This window comes from Balaenoptera physalus, assembly GCF_965194825.1.
Source record: "Balaenoptera physalus genome assembly, chromosome: 8".
Taxonomy (NCBI): Eukaryota; Metazoa; Chordata; class Mammalia; order Artiodactyla; family Balaenopteridae; genus Balaenoptera; species Balaenoptera physalus.
This window is the reverse complement of record NC_138887.1, coordinates 108,182,038-108,201,473: the sequence shown is the minus strand read 5'-3', so window position 1 is coordinate 108,201,473 and position 19,436 is coordinate 108,182,038. Positions and strand designations below refer to the sequence as shown.

Below are 19,436 nucleotides of genomic sequence, written 5' to 3'. Positions count from 1 at the left end.
AGTTTGTAAAGCAAATTAAAATAAAGCTTCTACTTGCACTTGGCTAGCACTTGGTTTGTGCCATACCTTATGCCTTATAGCAAGAAGGTTGTATTTCTTGTCCTGAACAACCCAAAACAACTCCTTTTCACTCATCTTGTGGATTCCAAATGACTTTTCCTCCATCACCTCGAATTAGTGAGATTTAATAGAATACCCTATTGTGATAATGGCAAGAATGTCCATCGCCTGAGATGGTGGTGCTGCTCGTTACATGTGCCATGTCTACAATGAAATGGCCATTAGGTGTAAAAGATTGCTCTAGGATTGATCTAATTTTCAGAGTTGTAGCTCATCTATAGCTCTTTCTCTCCAAAGGTCTTTATGCTAACTATAGGTAAAGACTCAGCCAAGAGCAAATAGGAATAAGTCCAGGTAGGGTATGTGCCAGGGAGAATTCTTGGAGGTGCCCAAGACAAACCTGGCCACATGTGTTTTACTCATTCATTTATTCACTAACCAGTGGCCATGTATTGAATGTTTACCGTGTGTGAGAGCTTCCTAGTCCTGGGTGTGTGGTAGAAGGCTGTCAGGGAATGTCTAAGAGAAGATGATCCCTTACCTAGGCTTGGGAGGGCAGGGAGAATATTAAGACACTTTCCCATTGCTCCCAAGATCAAAATCTAAATCTTTATCACAAAATTGAGTTTCTCTCCGATTCTCCATCCTTTCCCACTACCCTCTTTGTTTTCTAGCTCGTTGCCTCTCAAGTCAAGTATAGCTTTGGACATCCCTTGCTTCTTTTGTACCACAGGGACACTGCATCTGCTGCCTCTCTCTCAAATGTTCTTTACCCCTTCATCTTCTATAACTTTTCAGTCTGTATCTGTGTCAGGTTCTTTTTATAGTCTTTTTTTGGTTTGGGTTGTTTCTGCTTACAATTATATAATTAAAGTCTGAACAAGAAGGAGATGGTAGAGTGAAACTGGGTAATTAGAGGAGAATTTAATGGAGGGACTCTTTACAAATAGTGCGCTAGGTTTATGAGAAGCAACAGTGGATGGTGTTGTATTCCTGAGCTAAAGGTGCAAAGGCAGGGAAGCAGTCAGTTGTACCAGAAAGAGAACTATTTGGGAAAGACCACCTGTTAGGAGTAGTATTTGCTAAGTGAAAACAGCCATCCAGTGCCAGCCTGGCAGGGAGAGGGTCAGGGACATCAATACAATTCTTGCCCTCCAGATCTTCTGCTGTTGTCTCCCTCTGGAGAAGTCTAACAGAAGCTGGAGGACAAGGGAGCCATTAATACAGTCTAAATGGGTCAGTTTCACAGGACAAAAAGGAGCGCAGGGAAGGGGTGGAGTGCTGGGTGGGAGTGGCAGATGGTCGGTATCCCTCACTCCAGTGTATCTCTGGTACACAGCAGAGAGCCTGATACCTGTAACTGGCAACGAGTAAATGTGACAGGATGAATGAATTTTGCCAGGAGAAGAAGAATGGACTTGGCATTCTGGAAAAAGGGAAATTTATATACACTTGGTAGTATTAGAGATCATATTCCTCTGTGGAGACAACAGTTAGTCTTACGTAGCATAAAGGTAGGTGAAAAGTGAGGGTGATGTAGGTGATGCTGGAGAGGCAGGCAGGGGTGAGATCACAAAGCGCATTAGAGAATTTATCTAGGAGTTTTGACTTTGAGGAATTAGTAAAGTGTGTTTTTTCTTTATTAAAAAAAATATTTTTTAACATCTTTATTGGAGTATAATTGCTTTACAATGGTGTGTTAGCTTCTGCTGTATCAAAAAGTGAATCAGCTATACGTATACATATATCCCCATATCCCCTCCCTCTTGCATCTTCCTATCCCACCCCTCTAGGTGGCCACAAAGCACCGAGCTGATCTCCCTGTGCTATGCAGCTGCTTCCCACTAGCTATCTATTTTACATTTGGTAGTGTATATATGTCCATGCCACTCTCTCACTTTGTCCCAGCTTACGCTTCCCCCTGCCTGTGTCCTCAAGTCCATTCTCTACGTCTGAGTCTTTATTCCTGTCCAACCCCTAGGTTCATCAGAACCATATTCTTTTTTAGAGTCCATATATATGTGTTAGCATATGATATTTATTTTTCTCTTTCTGACTGACTTCACTCTGTATGACTGACTCTAGGTCCATCTGTCTCACTACAAATAACTCAATTTCATTTTTTATGGCTGAGTAATATTTCATTGTATATATGTGCCATATCTTCTTTATCCATTCATCTGTCGATGGACACCTAGGTTGCTTCCATGTCCTGGCTATTGTAAATAGTGCTGCAATGAACATTGTGGTACATGACCCTTTTTGAATTATGGTTTTCTCAGGGTATATGCCCAGTAGTGGGATTGCTGGGTCATATGGTAGTTCGACTTTTAGTTTTATAAGGAACCTCCATATTGTTCTCCATAGTGGCTGTATCAATTTACATTCCCACCAACAGTGCAAGAGGGTTCCCTTTTCTCCACACCCTCTCCAGCATTTATTGTTTGTAGATTTTTTGATGATGGCCATTCTGACTGGTGTGAGGTGATACCTCATTGTAGTTTTGATTTGCATTTCTCTAATGATTAGTGATGTTGAGCATCCTTTCATGTGTCTATTGGCCATCTGTGTGTCTTCTTTGCAGAAATGTCTATTTAGGTCTTCTGCCCATTTTTGGATTGGGTTGTTTATTTTTTTGATATTGAGCTGCATGAACTGCTTGTATATTTTGGAGGTTAATCCTTTGTCAGTTGCTTCGTTTGCAAATATTTTCTCCCATTCTGAGGGTTGTCTTTTTGTCTTGTTTATGGTTTTCTTTGCTGTGCAAAAGCTTTTAAGTTTCATTAGGTCCCATTTGTTTATTTTTGTTTTTATTTACCTTTCTCTAGGAGGTGGATCAAAAAGGATCTTGCTGTGATTTATGTCATAGAGTGTTCTACCTATGTTTTCCTCTAAGAGTTTTATAGTGTCTGGCCTTACATTTAGGTCTTTAATCCATTTTGAGTTTATTTTTGTGTATGGTATTAAGGAGTGTTCTAATTTCATTCTTTTACATGTAGCTATACAGTTTTCCCAGCACCACTTATTGAAGAGGCTGTCCTTTCACCACTGTATATTCTTGCCTCCTTTATCAAAGATAAGATGACCATATGTGCATGGGTTTATCTGTGGGCTTTCTATCCTGTTCCATTGATCTGTATTTCTGTTTTTGTGCCAGTACCATACTGTCTTGATTACTGTAGCTTTGTACTGTAGTCTGAAGTCCAGGAGCTTGATTCCTCCAGCTCGTTTTTCTTTCTCAAGATTGCTTTGGCTATTTGGGGTCTTTTGTGTTTCCATACAAATTGTGAAATTTTTTGTTGTAGTTCTGTGAAAAATACCATTGGTAGTTTGATAGAGATTGCACTGAATCTGTAGATTGCTTTGGGTAGTATAGTCATTTTCACAATGTTGATTCTTCCAATCCAAGAACATGGTATATCTCTCCATCTGTTTGTATCATCTTTAATTTCTTTCATCAGTGTCTTATAGTTTTCTGCATACAGGTCTTTTGTCTCCTTAGGTAGGTTTATTCCTAGGTATTTTATTCTTTTTGTTGCAATTGTAAATGGGAGTGTTTCCTTAATTTCTCTTTCAGATTTTTCATCATTAGTGTATAGGAATGCAAGAGATTTCTGTGCATTAATTTTGTATCCTGCTACTTTACCAGATTCATTGATTAGCTCTAGTAGTTTTCTGGTAGCATCTTTAGGATTCTCTGTGTATAGTATCATGTCATCTGCAAACAGTGACAGCTTTTCTTCTTCTTTTCCAAATTGGATTCCTTTTATTTCTTTTTCTTCTCTGCTTGATGTAGCTCAAACTTCCAAAACTGTATTGAATAGTAGTGGTGAGAGTGGGCAACCTTGTCTTTTTCCTGATCTTAGTGGAAATGGTTTCAGTTTTTCACCATTGAGAGTGATGTTGGCTGTGGGTTTGTCATATATGGCCTTTTTTATGTTGAGGTAAGTTCCCTCTATGCCTACTTTCTGGAGGATTTTTATCATAAATGGGTGTTGAATTTTGTCAAAAGCGTTTTCTGCATCTATTGAGATTATCATATGGTTTTTATTCTTCAGTTTGTTAATATGGTGTATCACATTGATTGATTTCTGTATATTGAAGAATCCTTGCATTCCTGGGATAAACCCCACTTGATCATGGTGTATGATTCTTTTAATGTGCTGTTGGATTCTGTTTGCTAGTATTTTGTTGAGGATTTTTGCATCTATGTTCATCAGTGATACTGGCCTGTAGTTTTCTTTTTTTGTGACATCTTTGTCTGGTTTTGGTATCAGGGTGATGGTGGCCTCGTAGAAAGAGTTTGGGAGTGTTCCTCCCTCTGCAATATTTTGGAAGAGTTTGAGAAGGATAGGTGTTAGCTCTTCTCTAAATGTTTGATAGAACTCGCCTGTGAAGCCGTCTGGCCCTGGGCTTTTGTTTGTTGGAAGAATTTTAATCACAGTTTCAATTTCAGTGCTTGTGATTGGTCTGTTTATATTTTCTATTTCTTCCTGGTTCAGTCTCAGAAGGTTGTGCTTTTCTAGGAATTCGTCCATTTCTTCCAGGTTGTCCATTTTATTGGCATACAGTTGCTTGTAGTAATCTCTCATGATTCTTTGTATTTCTGCAGTGTCAGTTGTTACTTCTCTTTTTTCATTTCTAATTCTATTGATTTGAGTCTTTTCCCTTTTTTTCTTGATGAATCTGGCTAATGGTTTATCACTTTTGTTTATCTTCTCAAAGAACCAGCTTTTCGTTTTATTGATCTTTGCTATCATTTCCTTCACTTCTTTTTCATTTATTTCTGATCTGATCTTTATGATTTCTTTCCTTCTGCTAACTTTGGGTTTTTTTGTTCTTCTTTCTCTAATTGCTTTAGGTGTAAGGTTAGGTTGTTCATTTGAGGTTTTTCTTGTTTTTTGAGGTAGGATTGTATTGCTATAAACTTCCCTCTTAGAACTGCTTTTGCTGCATCCCATAGGTTTTGAGTCATCGTGTCTCCATTGTCATTTGTTTCTAGGTATTTTTTGGTTTTCTCTTTGATTTCTTCAGTGATCGCTTGGTTATTTAGTAGTGTATTGTTTAGCCTCCATGTATTTGTATTTTTTACAGTTTTTTTTCCTGTAATTGATATCTAGTCTTACAGTGTTGTGGCCAGAAAAGATACTTGATATGATTTCAATTTTCTTAAATTTACCAGGGCTTGATTTGCGACCCAAGATATGCTCTATCCTGGAGAATGTTCCATGAGCACGTGAGAAGAAAGAGTATTCTGTTGTTTTTGGATGGAATGTCCTCTAAATATCAAATAAGTCCATCTTGTTTAATGTGTCATTTATAGCTTGTGTTTCCTTATTTATTTTCATTTTGGATGATTTGTCCATTGGTGAAAGTGGGGTGTTAAAGTCCCCTACTATTATTGTACTACTGTCAATTTCCCCTTTTATGGCTGTTAGCATTTGCCTTATGTATTAAGGTGCTCCTATGTTGGGTGCATAAATATTTACAATTGTTTTATCTTCTTCTTGGATTGATCCCTTGATCATTATGTAGTGTCCTCCTTTGTCTCTTGTAATAGTCTGTATTTTAAAGTCTATTCTGTCTGATATGAGAATGGCTACTCCAGCTTTATTTGCTTTCCATTTGCATGGAATATCTTTTTCCATCCCCTCACTTTCAGTCTGTACATATTCCTAGGTCTGAAGTGGGTCTCTTGTAGGCAGTGTATATACAGGTCTTGTTTTTGTATCCATTCAGCCAGTCTGTGTCTTTTGATTGGAGCATTTAATCCATTTACATTTAAGGTAATTATCAATACGTATGTTCCTATTCCCATTTTCTTAATAGTTTTGGGTTTGTTTCTGTAGGTCTTTTCCTTCTCTTGTGTTTCCTGCCTAGAGAAGTTCCTTTAGCATTTGTTGAAATGCTGGTTTGGTGGTGCTGAATTCTCGTATCTTTTGCTTGTCTGTAAAGGTTTTAATTTCTCCATTGAATCTGAATGAGATCCTTGCTGGGTACAGTAATCTTGCTTGTAGGTTTTACCCTTTCATCACTTTAAATATGTCCTCCCACACCCTTCTGGCTTGCAGAATTTCTGCTGAAAGAGCAGCTGTTAACCTTATGGGGATTCCCCTTGTATGTTATTTGTTGGTTTTCCCTTGCTGCTTTTAATATTTTTTCTTTGTATTTAATTTTTGATAGTTTGATTAATATATGTCTTGGCATGTTTCTTCTTGGATTTATCCTGTGTGGGACTCTCTGCACTTCCTGGACCTGATTGACTATTTCCTTTCCCATATTAGGGAAGTTTTCAACTATAATCTCTTCAAATATTTTCACAGTCCCTTTATTTTTCTCTTCTTCTGGGACCCCTACAATTTGAATGTTGGTGAATTTAATGTTGTCCCACAGGTCTCTGAGACTGTCCTTAATTCTTTTTTTTTATTCTGCTTTTTGGTAGTTATTTCCACTATTTTATCTTCCAGGTAACTTATCCTTTCTTCTGTCTCAGTTATTCTGCTATTGCTTCGTTCCAGAGAATTTTTAATTTCATTTATTGTGTTGTTCATCATTGTTTGTTTGCTCCATAGTTCTTCTAGGTCCTTGTTAAATGTTTCTTGTATTTTCTCCATTCTATTTCCAAGATTTTGGATCATCTTTACTATCATTACTGTGAATTCTTTTTCAGGTAGACTGCCTATTTCCTCTTCATTTGTTTGGGCTGGTGGGTTTTTACCTTGCTCCTTCATCTGGTGTGTATTTCTCTGTCTTCTCATTTTGCTTAACTTACTGTGTTTAGGGTCTCCTTTTCGCAGGCTGCAGGTTTGTAGTTTCCGTTGTTTTTGGTGTCTGCCCCCAGTGGGTAAGGTTGGTTCAATGGGTTGTGTAGGCTTCCTGGTGGAGGGGAGTGGTGCCTGTGTTCTGATGGATGAGGCTGGATCTTGTCTTCCTGGTGGGCAGGACCACGTCCGGTGGTGTGTTTTTGGGTTTCTGTGAACTTATTGTGATTTTTGGCAACCTCTCTGCTAATGGGTGTGGTTGTGTTCCTGTCTTGCTAGTTGTTTGGCATGGGGTGTCCAGCACTGGAGCTTGCTGGTCGTTGAGTGGAGCTGGGTCTTAGCGTTGAGATGGAGGTCTCTGGGAGAGCTCTTGCCAATTGATATTACAAGGGGCTGGGAGGTCTCTGGTGGACCAATGTCCTGAACTCAGCTCTCCCACCTCAGAGGCTCAGGCCTGTCACCTGGCTGGAGCACCAAGACCCTGTCAGCCACACGGCTGGGTCATCCTGGAGAAGATGGACTGAAGCCAGGAGAAAGCTAGAGGATGGGAGACCTGTCAGAAGGCTTGTTTGACGAAATCAGGCAAAGGTTGGTGACGTTGTGTACCCAGGCTCCACTTGCAAAGGGGAAAGGGGTGCCTCGGGAAGTCGAGCACGCGCTTCCACCTACAGTGTGTTTTAAAAATAAATACTTGTTATGGGAAAAGTTCAGTGTAAAAACAGAGAGTATATTGGACCCTCATGCACCATCTTTTAGCCTCTGTAATTATCAGTTCATGGACAATTTTATTTCTGTCCCCAGCTATGATCTCCTGTCTTATATTATTTTGAAGTAAATCCCAGATATTATATCATTTTACCCATGAAATTTTCTGAATGTGTTTTTAAAAGGTAAGACTTTCTTTTATGGATACAATCACAACATGTTATCTCAAAAATTAAAATAATAGCTTCTGAATATCACTAAATACTCAGTATTCAAATTTTTAATTGTCTTGCAGATGTCATTTGTTTTCTTATGCTCTGTTTGTTTTCATCAGGATTCAGATAAAATGCATTCACTGTGATTGGTTGGTATGACACTTAAGTCTCTGTAGGTTCCCACCCACCCATCTCTCTCTCTCTCTTATTTTTCCCTTCATTTATTTATTAAAGAAACCAGGCTATTTGTCCTGTACTGTGCTGATAACATCCCCAAAGTCTCAATGACGTGTTCTTCTCTCTTCCCTGTTTCCGCTAAGTTGATAGTTGGATATAGATTCATCAGACACATTTTTTCCCAGATCTCTTTTGTAAGTAGTGTTTTATTCTTCCAAAAGAGGATATGTAATGTCTTTCTCTCTCTCTCTCTCTCTTTCTCTCTCTCTGGTTAACAGTCTTTGACGATCAATGTCTGCATCCAGGAATCATCAGTGGTTGCAAAATTGTGATATTCTACTTCTATCCTTCTTCATTTATTAACTGGAATATGTCTCTAAAGAGAAATTTTTTTCTATTCCTACTGTTTGGTTACTTAGTTATACAGTTTGTTTCAGAGAAGCAGGATAAATGGTTCTTTTATATATACATTTTCAAAGTAATAAGTTAGTTCACTAGCATCTTTTGTTGGTGACTGTGGTTTGGAAGTGGCATCCAATTTTGGGAGCTACTCCCGTGAAGAGTTTGCATCTGTATACCCTCCCCTTGAATCTAGGTGGGCTTACAAATACTTGGCAAATAGAGTACAGTGGAATTGACGCTGTGGAACTTTTGAGACTGGATCATTAAATGCCATGCAGCATATGGAAAATATGGGCAATATTGATGGTCTCTAATTAACAGGAGTTTTGTAAATTCAAGGTAATACTTATTTAAAATGTCTCACTGCTCTCATTCATTCTATGTCGGTCATGAATATTTATTGAATAGTTGTTGAATCCACAAATACTTATTGAATCCATAAATGATACTCTGCTAGGTAAAATAGTTACAGAATGAACCAGTAGAAAAGCTGTGTCCTCAGGATGCCCACAGTTCATGTTGTGGGGGGAGATGAAGAAAGAAATGAGCAGTAACAGTCTGACGTAAATTCTAGGAGAAAGGCATGTGTGACGATAGAAAGGAGAACCGTGTTTACAAACTGGGGAGATCAGCAAAAATTTCACAGAGGAGGCAGGAGTCTCTATGGGTGAGATGGCCAAGTGGCTGCTCCCCTAGAGGGATCAGCCTAAGAGGGCATGGAAGCCAGGAGAACTACTAGTGGTGGCTCAGAGTGATGATACAAATGGTGAATAAAGGGCAGAAAGAGTTGGGGTTTTATAATTTGTTGTTTTGTTTTAACTGTTATTGGGAGGTTGCAGCAGATGGCATGAGACAGGATCAGATTTGTTGCTCAGAAAAGTTATCTGGATGTCAGTGTGAAAGGTGACCAGAATCTTAACTTCTGGAGACAGATGGACAAATCAGGACATTGGTACCAAAGTCCAGGTGAAGAGATGAGGAGATCTGAAAGCCTGAAGAAAGACAGTGGTGATGAAGCTAGAAGGGGTTGGTGAATTCAAGAATTATTGATACAGACTTATTGTGAAGGGTGAGAAAGGAGTATCAGCGAATGCCGGGTGGCCAGCATAGGCAAAGGGAGAATATATTATATGCGATAGAAAATATAAAAGAAAGGTAATAGTGTCAAAAAATGAAGTCTGTTTTATATAAGTTAAAATTGAAACCCCTGTGAGACATCTAAGAAGATATAGAAATGTGCAGTTTGAAATATATGTTTAGAGCTCAGGAGTTCCCTCTAGGTCAGGAGAGAGTATTTAGGGGGGTCTATCAAGTCCTTTTCTCTCCCATCCCATCATTAGTAGGAAAAAGAGGAAAATAATAGATGGGAGTTGGTGTAGAGAAAATGGAATAGTAAAATTATTACATGTAGATGATACTGCACAATTTTGAACATCCCATGTTCTTTAAATAATATTGCTTGATATTCACACACATCTTACCTTCCTATTCATATAGCAGACACTATTGTATTTTTTTTTTTTACTCAGTAATGAAAGCACTTTATTTTCAGCCCTTCAATTTCACATGCCTTGAAACTATTACGTTTCTAAGAAGGTAAATTATTTGAAAACTCACACATCTGTGTAAGATGATTATATAAACAGAAGAGTGTAGTTACTTGGGTAAAAGTGTATGTATTTTTGTGTATTTAAATTATTCAGAGTGGTGCTTTAAGAGGGAGTTGAAATAGAATTACTAGAATGGGAGAAAAGATTGTTTCTTTTAGACTTTATCTTGTAATTGCACATTTCAAAGCAGAAGTATTCAATTCATTTTACTGGTTGAAATGCATTCCTGTTAATTAAGATGATTCTTCGTTGGGTGCTTGGTAACCTGATTAGCTTTTTGGATTCTACACAGACCATAATCAGACCCTATCAGTAAATCAGTTGTATTTACTTCTGCCACAATTTTCTGCCATTACAGTTGTGAAGGGCCTTTCATGTTGAGTCTGTTTCTCAGTAATCTAAAACTTTTCAAGACAGTTCAAAGCATTATTCAGATGGAGGAACTGGGAGCCTAATTTGCTATATGGTATGTAATCCATAGATTTCAGTCTCCTGAACTTTAAGGAAAGCATAGCCCGCTTTCTTTTTGTTAATTGAAATTAAAATATGTAGGCTGTTTGATATTTATGAATTAGAAAAGCAAAAGGTTATTCGGTGAGAAAAGTTACATAGAGAAACTCCCAGGGTTGAAGTTGTACACATACCAGATAATCCTTTTTTTTTTTTTTTTTTTTAGAAAAAAGTAATATTAAATGTTTATTTTGATAACACATGTAAGTATAAGAACTAAAACTATTACTCAGAATCACATGATCCATAACTAACTATATTTATATTTTGATGTGTTCCCTTTCAATTGCTTTATTTCCGTGTTTTTAAATATATAGGGAATCATATTATAAGTAAATCCTACTCTTTCATTGTGTAACTATGTCTCATATTATATAATAATTATTCCTTTATGAAAAGCTTCCTTTATGGAACTTTTAGCTTTCTCAATGTTTGGTGGTATAAAACACTCCTGTAATTAACATAATGTTTATAAACCACAGTTAACATTTCAAATTATTTTCTTATGTCAAATCCCCAGGAGAGAAATGACTGATTCAATGGCATAAACATTTTAAAGACTCTTAATAAAAGACTGCTTTCTAGAAATTTTGTACTGTTTACTTGCCCAACAGCAATGTCTAAGAATACCTGATGGGAAGTGATAGGAATTTAATACCCTACAGGTTCTGAAAATGTGTTCATGGATAGAGACAAAAAGCTATTATATTACACTTGATGAAACAGAATGAGAGGATAAAATTACATCCCTAGAAAGAAAGAAATTATGTATGTTTTATACAGTCAATTATGTCCAACAAAAAAATGAGAGTAAGACATGTTGTTTATCTTTATTGTTACCTTTTATGTCTTTTTGGTTTTTTTAAAAATGTCTGTATTTTTTGCATATTTTGATGGGCTGTTTATCTTTTATTGTTGAATTGCAGGTACTGTTTATATATTCTGAATATAAGTCTTTTGACAGGTATATTTAGTGCAAATATGTTCTCAGTTTATTTTTATCTTTTTATTTTTTTAATGTTTCTTTTGATCGGCAGAAGTTTAAACATTCTTATGAATTCCAGTTTTAGGAGGTAGGCATATTTCATGCTAGAGCTTTTTGTGTCCTTCTTAAATTATTGCTTACTCCAGGAAAGGTTGGGAAGATATTCTCCTTTGTTTTCTTCTTGAAGATTTATAGTTTTAGCTTTTATGTATAAGTATGTGATTCAGCTCAAATTCTTGTGTATTCTGCAAAGTAGCTTCAAGATTCATTTTTAAAAATACAATTATCCAAAACTTTGCAAGTTTCTCGATAACATCATGAGAGGTGAAATAAAAGAATCTTATTCATGATTTTTAAAAATACATTTATCCAGGTTTTTTCCAGCACTATTTGTTGAGTAGACTTTCCTTTTCTATAGAATTGTCTTGGTGCCTTTGCCTCTTGATTGTATGTGGGTCTTCTTCTGAACTCTATTCTGTTTCATTGATTTGTTTATCCTTGTGCCACTTCCACACTGTTTTGATTGCTATAGATTTATTGTAAGTCTTCAACCTGGTAATATGAATCATTTCACTTTGCTTTTCTAAGGGTGTTAGGGTTATTCTGCATCTTTTGAATTTGTGTATAGATTTTAGAATTAGTTTGTGTCTACAGAAAACTGTTTGGATTTTAATTGGGATTGCATTGAATCTATAGGTAAATTTAGGGAGCATTGGCATATTAACATTATTGAATGTTCCAATCTATAAGCATGATATATTTCTCCATTTATTTAGGTGTTCTTTAATTTCTCTTAGCAGTCTTTTATAGTTTCAGTGCAGTTTTCAGGTCCTTGTATACCTTTTGTTAAATTCATTCCTAAGTATTTTAAATAGTATGATTTTAAATTTCACATGTAATTATTATTGCTAATATATAGAAATAACTGATGTTTATGTGTACACACACGTAGATATTTATTTATTGACTTTGTCTTGCAGCTTTGCTAAATTCACTCATTAGTTCTAGTAGTTTTTGATATATACCTTAGGTTTTTCTGTATACATAATTGTGTGGTCTGTGAATAGGACAGTTTTATTTCCTTACACACCGATTTATTTTTCTTGCCTTATTGAATGAGCTTGCAATATGTTGAATAACTGTGGTAAGAATGAACATGCTTGCCTTCTTCCCCATTATAGGAGGAAGCATTCCATATCTCCTCATGAGGTATGCTGTTTGGTTGTTGTTGTTTTTATAAAAGCCCTTTATGTAATTAAGTAATTATGAGTCTATGTCAGTTTTCTGAGAGTTTTTTTAAGTCACAAATGAGTGATGTATTTAATCAAATGCTTTTTTTTAATATATGGAAGTGACCTGATTTTCTCCTTTATTTTCTTTATATCATAAATTCCACTGATTTTTTAAAAAAAATTACTCAGTTTGCATTTCTAAGTTAAGCCTCACTTGATGTATTATCATTTTTTATATACTGGATTCAATTTACTAATATTTTATTAAGTATTTTTGTGACTGATTATGAAAGATATTGGTCTATAAATTTATTTTCTTGAACTATCCTTTATGGGTTTTGATATCAAGGTTATGCTGGCCCCATAAATTGAGATAGGAATTGTCTGCTTTCTGAAAGAATTTGTATAAGATTGGTATTATGTTTTTCCTTAAGTATTTCATAGAATTTCCTAAAGAACTGTCTGGGTTTGAGATTTCTTTGAGGCAAGAATAGATATAGAATTATTCACGTTTTCTATTTCTTCTTCAGTCAGTTTTACTAAGTTGAATTTTTCAAGGAATTTGTCCACTTAATTGAAATTGTTAAGTCTATTGGCATAAAGTTGTTCACAGTGTTCTCTTATTATTTTTTTAATGTCTGTAAAATCCCCTCCTTTATTCTTGATACAAGTAATTTGTTACAGACCTTTTTCTCTTATAATTTCAATTTTTCTCCCCTATTTTGTGCTATTTTTTTCATGTATTACACTTTGACATACATATAAACCCCACATTTCAATATTGATATTTTTGCTTTAAGCAGTCAGTTGTTGTTTGAAGACATTAAGAGGTGAAAGAACAATTCATAGTCTTTTATGTATACCCACATCGTCACCATTTCCAGCTTTCTTCATTTCTTTCTGTTGATCAAAGATTTCATCTGGTATCATTTTGCTTGAGTTTGAAAGATTTCCTTTAGCATTTCTTATAGTACAGTTCTCTTGGCAGTAAATAATTTCAAATTTAATTTTTCTGAAATGTTTTTATTTTATCCTCATTTTTTTGAACTATATTTTTATGAATATAGAATACTGGATTGACTGGTTTGTTTGTTGGCTTCTTCCAGCACTTTAAATATGTTGTTTCATTTTCTTCAGGCCTCCATGTTTTAAGGATGAACAGTCAGGTACCATTTGTATCATTCCCCTGTTTATGTCCTTTTTCTCTGTTTTTGAGACTTTTTTCTTTTAGTTTTATGCCTCTATGTGTTTGTTTTACTTTTCTATCACTGCTGTAAGCAAATTACCATGAACAGTGGTTTAAGACCACACAAATGTAATACCATACAGTTTGGGAGATCAGAAGTCTAAGATGGATGGTTGGGCTGTGTTTCTTCCAGAGACTCTGGGGAAGAACCCACTTCCTTTTCTTTTTCAGCTTGTTGAGGTGGCCTCCTTTTCCTGGCTCATGGCCCCGCCTCACTCTGACCTCTGCTTCTATACTCACCTCTTGTTCTCTGACTCTCCTGCCTCCCTTCTTCACTTATAAGGACCTTTGTGATGACATCAGGGCCCCCTCCCACAGATAATCCAAAATAATCTATGTCAACATCCTTAATGTAATCATACCAGAAAGGGCTCTTTTGCCTTGTACGGTTTTCATAGTTTCTGGGCATTAGAATGTGGGCATATTTTTCCTGGGTGTTGTAGTGGGCATTATTCTAACTTCCACATGGTTTTCTTTGTATTTATCCTGTTTTAGGTTCATTGATCTTTTTGGAACTGAAGGTTGACCTTTTTTTTTTTCCCTACAAATTTGGAATATTTTCATCCGTGTATTTTCTGCTCCATCCTTTTCCTCTCCTTCTGGCATTCAATTATGTGTACTTTAGATGGCATGCTATTGCCTCATGGGTCTTGGGGAAAAAAATAAAACATTTTAGTCTCTGTTTTTCAGATTATATAATTTGTATTGCTCTGTTTTCATGTTCACTGACCCCTTTTTGCAGTGTCCAATTTGCTCTTAAGTCCATTCCGTGATCATTTCAAAAAATTTTTCTTCCTCACGGATCACATCTTCTTGCTTCTTTGCATGTCTAATACGACTGATTATATGCTGGGTAGATGACATATTGTACGGAGTCTGGCTTTTCTTTTATTGTGACCTAGTTGATACTGTTTCAGCATTATATTCTATTCAGTTCCCTTCTTGCTTCACAAAATCCAAAAACAGTCTAGTATAAGGGATGGATGCTACTAGCCTAGTGTAAAAAAAAATCAATAGGATGTGTTTCTTCCCAGGTTTATACAAATTTATTTGATCCCAGGATATGTTGTTGATCATATGACTACACTATATTAACTCTGTCATGATATTACAGATTTCAGAGGATTGATTGTTTATGGAAATAGCTTGAAAGCATGAAGATGATTTTTTTCCAACGTGCACCACTGAATTCCAGGCTAGATCTCACTGTTGGCAGAGAAGCTGAACAGACCCCTTTTGTGGCTTTTTTGCCTCCCATGAGCTCACTTTAATAGTGAATCTACCTCTATTGAACAAAAATGGAAAAAGACAAAAGTGTACAATAAACCCCAGTGAGAAGGAGTACTTAGGTTTCTTCACTATAAGAATCTTCACTTTTTCAAAAAAAAAGTTCTTATTCATAGTAAGTATTTAATGATTGCTGGATTAATTTTAATGAGCAGAAGGAAAGTTTTTCAAATAAAGCCTTTCCTTTTTACTGTTCTCTGCTTCATTGTAGGTGCTGGCTGGGCATTAGCATACAGCTAATATTGCCAAAGTTAGATGGCATGTCGTAGAATTTGAGAACATGAAATTATAGGTACAACCTAGCATCCTAAAATGCTAGTGCTAAACAGACCATAGCAGCCTACCGAAACCTCACCACTTAACATATAAAGAAACTGAATCTATGGAATTATTTTTTTTTTTTTATAAATTTATTTATTTATTTATTTTTGGCTGTGTTGGGTCTTCGTTTCTGTGCAAGGGCTTTCTCCAGTTGCGGCGAGCGGGGGCCACTCTTCATTCCACTGCGCGGGCCTCTCACTGTCGCGGCCTCTCTTGTTGCGGAGCACAGGCTCCAGACGCACAGGCTCAGTAGTTGTGGTACATGGGCTTAGTTGCTCTGCGGCATGTGGGATCTTCCCAGACGAGGGCTCGAACCCGTGTCCCCTGCATTGGCAGGCGGATTCTTAACCACTGCGCCACCAGGGAAGCCCTATGGAATTATTTTTGCCATAAATGTTACTCATATGGACAATAATTAAGTAAATAGTAATACTATTGCTGGTGGTATTTAGACTGCTTACAGCATGTATTACAGTAGGATTTTAAAATACACCCATGTCCAGAAATCTTAATATTTGATAACATGGAAAAAAGCAATAAAACTTAATGGCACTGCTTCGTGGCAATAAAACAGCTTGTAAAAACTTGTATAGAAAAATATGGATTGAATGATGGTGCCACTGCAAATGACTTAAGTAAAATTTCTCATTTTGGAGACTAGGGTAGGGTGTCAGAGAGGGAAAATATCCCATGTGAGACAGTCCAGTTGAGGGAATTTAGTACAGGGGACTAGTTACAGGATGTTAGAAGAACTGAAAAGAGGTAACGCATAGATAGCAATCCATGGATTAGCAACTGCAGAAATTCTCTGCCTCCTCCAGAACTGGAGGGACAAAGAGAAAAGACGGTGTTATCAGCATTCAGGAGCCAGGGCCACTCAGCAGTGGTGGGACCTTGGACAAGTGGCCATTGATGGGCTGTGCAGTGAGGGTCATCGGGCAGGAGCTGGGACTCCAGAGGAGGGAATCAGACCACAGGAGTTGAGGTCACTGCTGGGGCCGCCTGTCTGTGCTGGGACCGTAGAGACAGGGGTGGCCTGGGGAGAGTGCTTGCCAGTGGGAAATGGAAGCACAGAGGAGAATCAGCCACTGCCAGAGACACTGCTTGAAAAAAGAGAGTTAAGGAGAAAGATATACTTGCGCTCTCCTCTCTTTCTACTGGCTAATTTTTATATTAATATTTTTGTTTCTTGCTCCTAGTCCTTTAATACATCTGGGCTTATATTTGTGTATGATGTGAGGTAGAATACTGATTTTATTTTTCTCTATTTTAGTGAGAAATATTCCCAGCACCATTTGCTAAATTATCCATCATTTCTCCAGTAATTTACAATCCCACATCCCACATATTCTGTGTCCTCACACATATGAGTTTATTCTGCTCTCTCTATGCATTTCCTTTGACCTTTATGTCTTTTCTTATGCAAACACCTTTATTTGAATTACTGTATCTTTGAATATTACATGACTCAATATTCAGTAAGGATAATCTATTGTTCTTTATGTTTTCAAAATATTCTCAGCCATTTGTGAACCTTTATTCTTTGAAATTAATTATAGAATCAGTTTGACAAGATTCTTCAAAATAGTATTTCTCATATTCACTTGGAATTACGTTGAATTTATGTATTAATTTGGAGGAAATTCATATCATTAGAGTATTAAATTGTCCCATCCATGACTATGGCGTGGTTCTCCATTTCTTTAAGGTTTTTTTTTTAATGTCTCCAATAGTTTAAAATTTTTCTGCAAAAGTCTTATTGCTTTATTGTTTTTGTTGATATTATAGATGACATCCTATTTTTTATTATATTTTTACTTAGTTATTGCTAGAGATGGGGAGCACTTGATTTTTTATGTTGATAGTATACCTTTCTTACGAGGTTTAATTTTTGGCCTGTGAATTTTCTTGGACTTTTGATGTATAGGATGATATTAGTGGAAATATTACCAGGTTTGCTTTTTTTCTTCCATGGCTTTTCCTCCAATTTTATTTCCTTGACTTATTATGTTGGTCAAGACCTCCAATACTATGTTGAAAACTTTTGTTACTAGTGGATCATCTTGCCCCTTGAAAGGAATGCTTTGAATTTTCTTTATTCCAAATAATGTTTTCTCTAAGGATTTTGACAGATGACCTTTATCAGGTAAATAAGTTGTGTTCTATTCCTAGTTTTCTAACAACTGATCCTAAAAGGCACTGAACTTTATTATTTTTTCTGCATCTTTTGGGATGATAATGTGGTTTATCTCACTTAGACCACAGTATGGTGGAATTATAATAATGTGTTTCTTTTTTATTTTATTTTTATTGAGATATTGTTAATTTATAATGTTGTGTTAGTTTCAAGTGTACAGCAAAGTGTTTCAGTTATACATATATATGTATACAAATATGTTCTTTTTCAGATTCTTTTCCATTTTAGGTTATTACAAGATAATGAGTATAGTTCATTGTGCTACACAGTAGGTCCTTGTTGTTTACGTGTTTTATATATAGTAGTGGGTATATGTCCATCTCAAACTCCTAATTTATCACCCCTCCCCTGCCCCCCACCTCCGCTATCCCTTTGGTAACCTTAAGTTTGTTTTCTGTGTCTGTGAGTCTATTTCTGTTTTGTAAATAAATTCGTTTTGTACCATTTTTTAAAGATGCCACAAATAAGTGCTATCATATGATATTTGTCTTTCTCTGACTTATTTCACTTAATATGATAATCTGTAGGTCCATCCATGTTGTTGCAAATGGAATTATTTCATTCTTTGTTATTTTCTGATGTTGAAGTACTCTTAATTCTTGCAAAAACCCATAATGGATCACAATTTAGTTTTTTTTCTTTTTTTTTTTTTAATTTATTTGTTTATTTTTGGCTGTGTTGGGTCTTCGTTTCTGTGCGAGGGCTTTCTCTAGTTGCGGCGAGCGGGGGCCACTCTTCATTGCCGTGCGCAGGCCTCTCACCATCGCGGCTTCTCTCATTGCGGAGCACAGGCTCCAGAAACGCAGGCTCAGTAGTTGTGGCTCACGGGCCTAGTTGCTCCGTGGCATGTGGGATCCTCCCAGACCAGGGCTCGAACCCGTGCCCCCTGCACTGGCAGGCAGATTCTCAACCACTGCGCCACCAGGGAAGCCCCACAATTTAGTTTTTATGTAACAGACCAGTAAAAGCAATTAGCTATTTTTTTTAAATGATTTTGGTATGTGTGATTATAAATATAATTTAGGTTAAAAGTTTGCTTTCTGCTGCTGCCCTTATCTGGTTTTGTTATTTCAGAAGCCATAGCATCATTTAAGGAAACAAGTTTTATTAGACACTGTCCTTCTATAAAACTTGGGTAGAATTACTTGTAAAACATCTAAGTCTACTTGGCACATTTTGGGGTTGGGGGTGGAATGAGTAATGTTTTTGAAAACTTTCAATTTTTAAAACCAGTCTGATCTATCCAATTTCTGTATTTATTACACCAAATTTTGCATATTATATTTTTTCCAGAAATTTCTCTAGGTTTTCCAGTTTATTAACATATAAATCTTTATAACATTCTTGTATGACTTTTAAACTCTATTATATCTTATCCTCTCTTGTTTTATTTTTTATTTTATTTATTTATTTTTAATTTTTTTTTTATTTTTTTATTTTATTTATTTTTACTTATTTATTTTTGGCTGTGTTGGGTCTTCGTTTCTGTGCGAGGGCTTTCTCCAGTTGTGGCGAGCGGGGACCACTCCTCATCGCGGTGCGTGGGCCTCTCACTGTCGCGGCCTCTCATTGCGGAGCGTAGGCTCCAGACGCGCAGGCTCAGTAGTTGTGGTGCATGGGCTTAGTTGCTCCGCAGCATGTGGGATCTTCCTGGACCAGGGCTCGAACCCGTGTCCCCTGCATCGGCAGGCAGACTCTCAACCACTGCGCCACAAGGGAAGCCTCTTG

At 36.5% G+C, this 19,436-nt stretch overlaps 1 protein-coding gene across 6 annotated transcripts in view; it reads left to right on the top strand.

The window, feature by feature from the left end:
• Nucleotides 1–19,436, top strand: part of DGKI (diacylglycerol kinase iota) — a 455,938-nt gene that overhangs the window by 276,677 nt on the left and 159,825 nt on the right. The gene's annotated exons all lie outside the window — the stretch shown is intronic.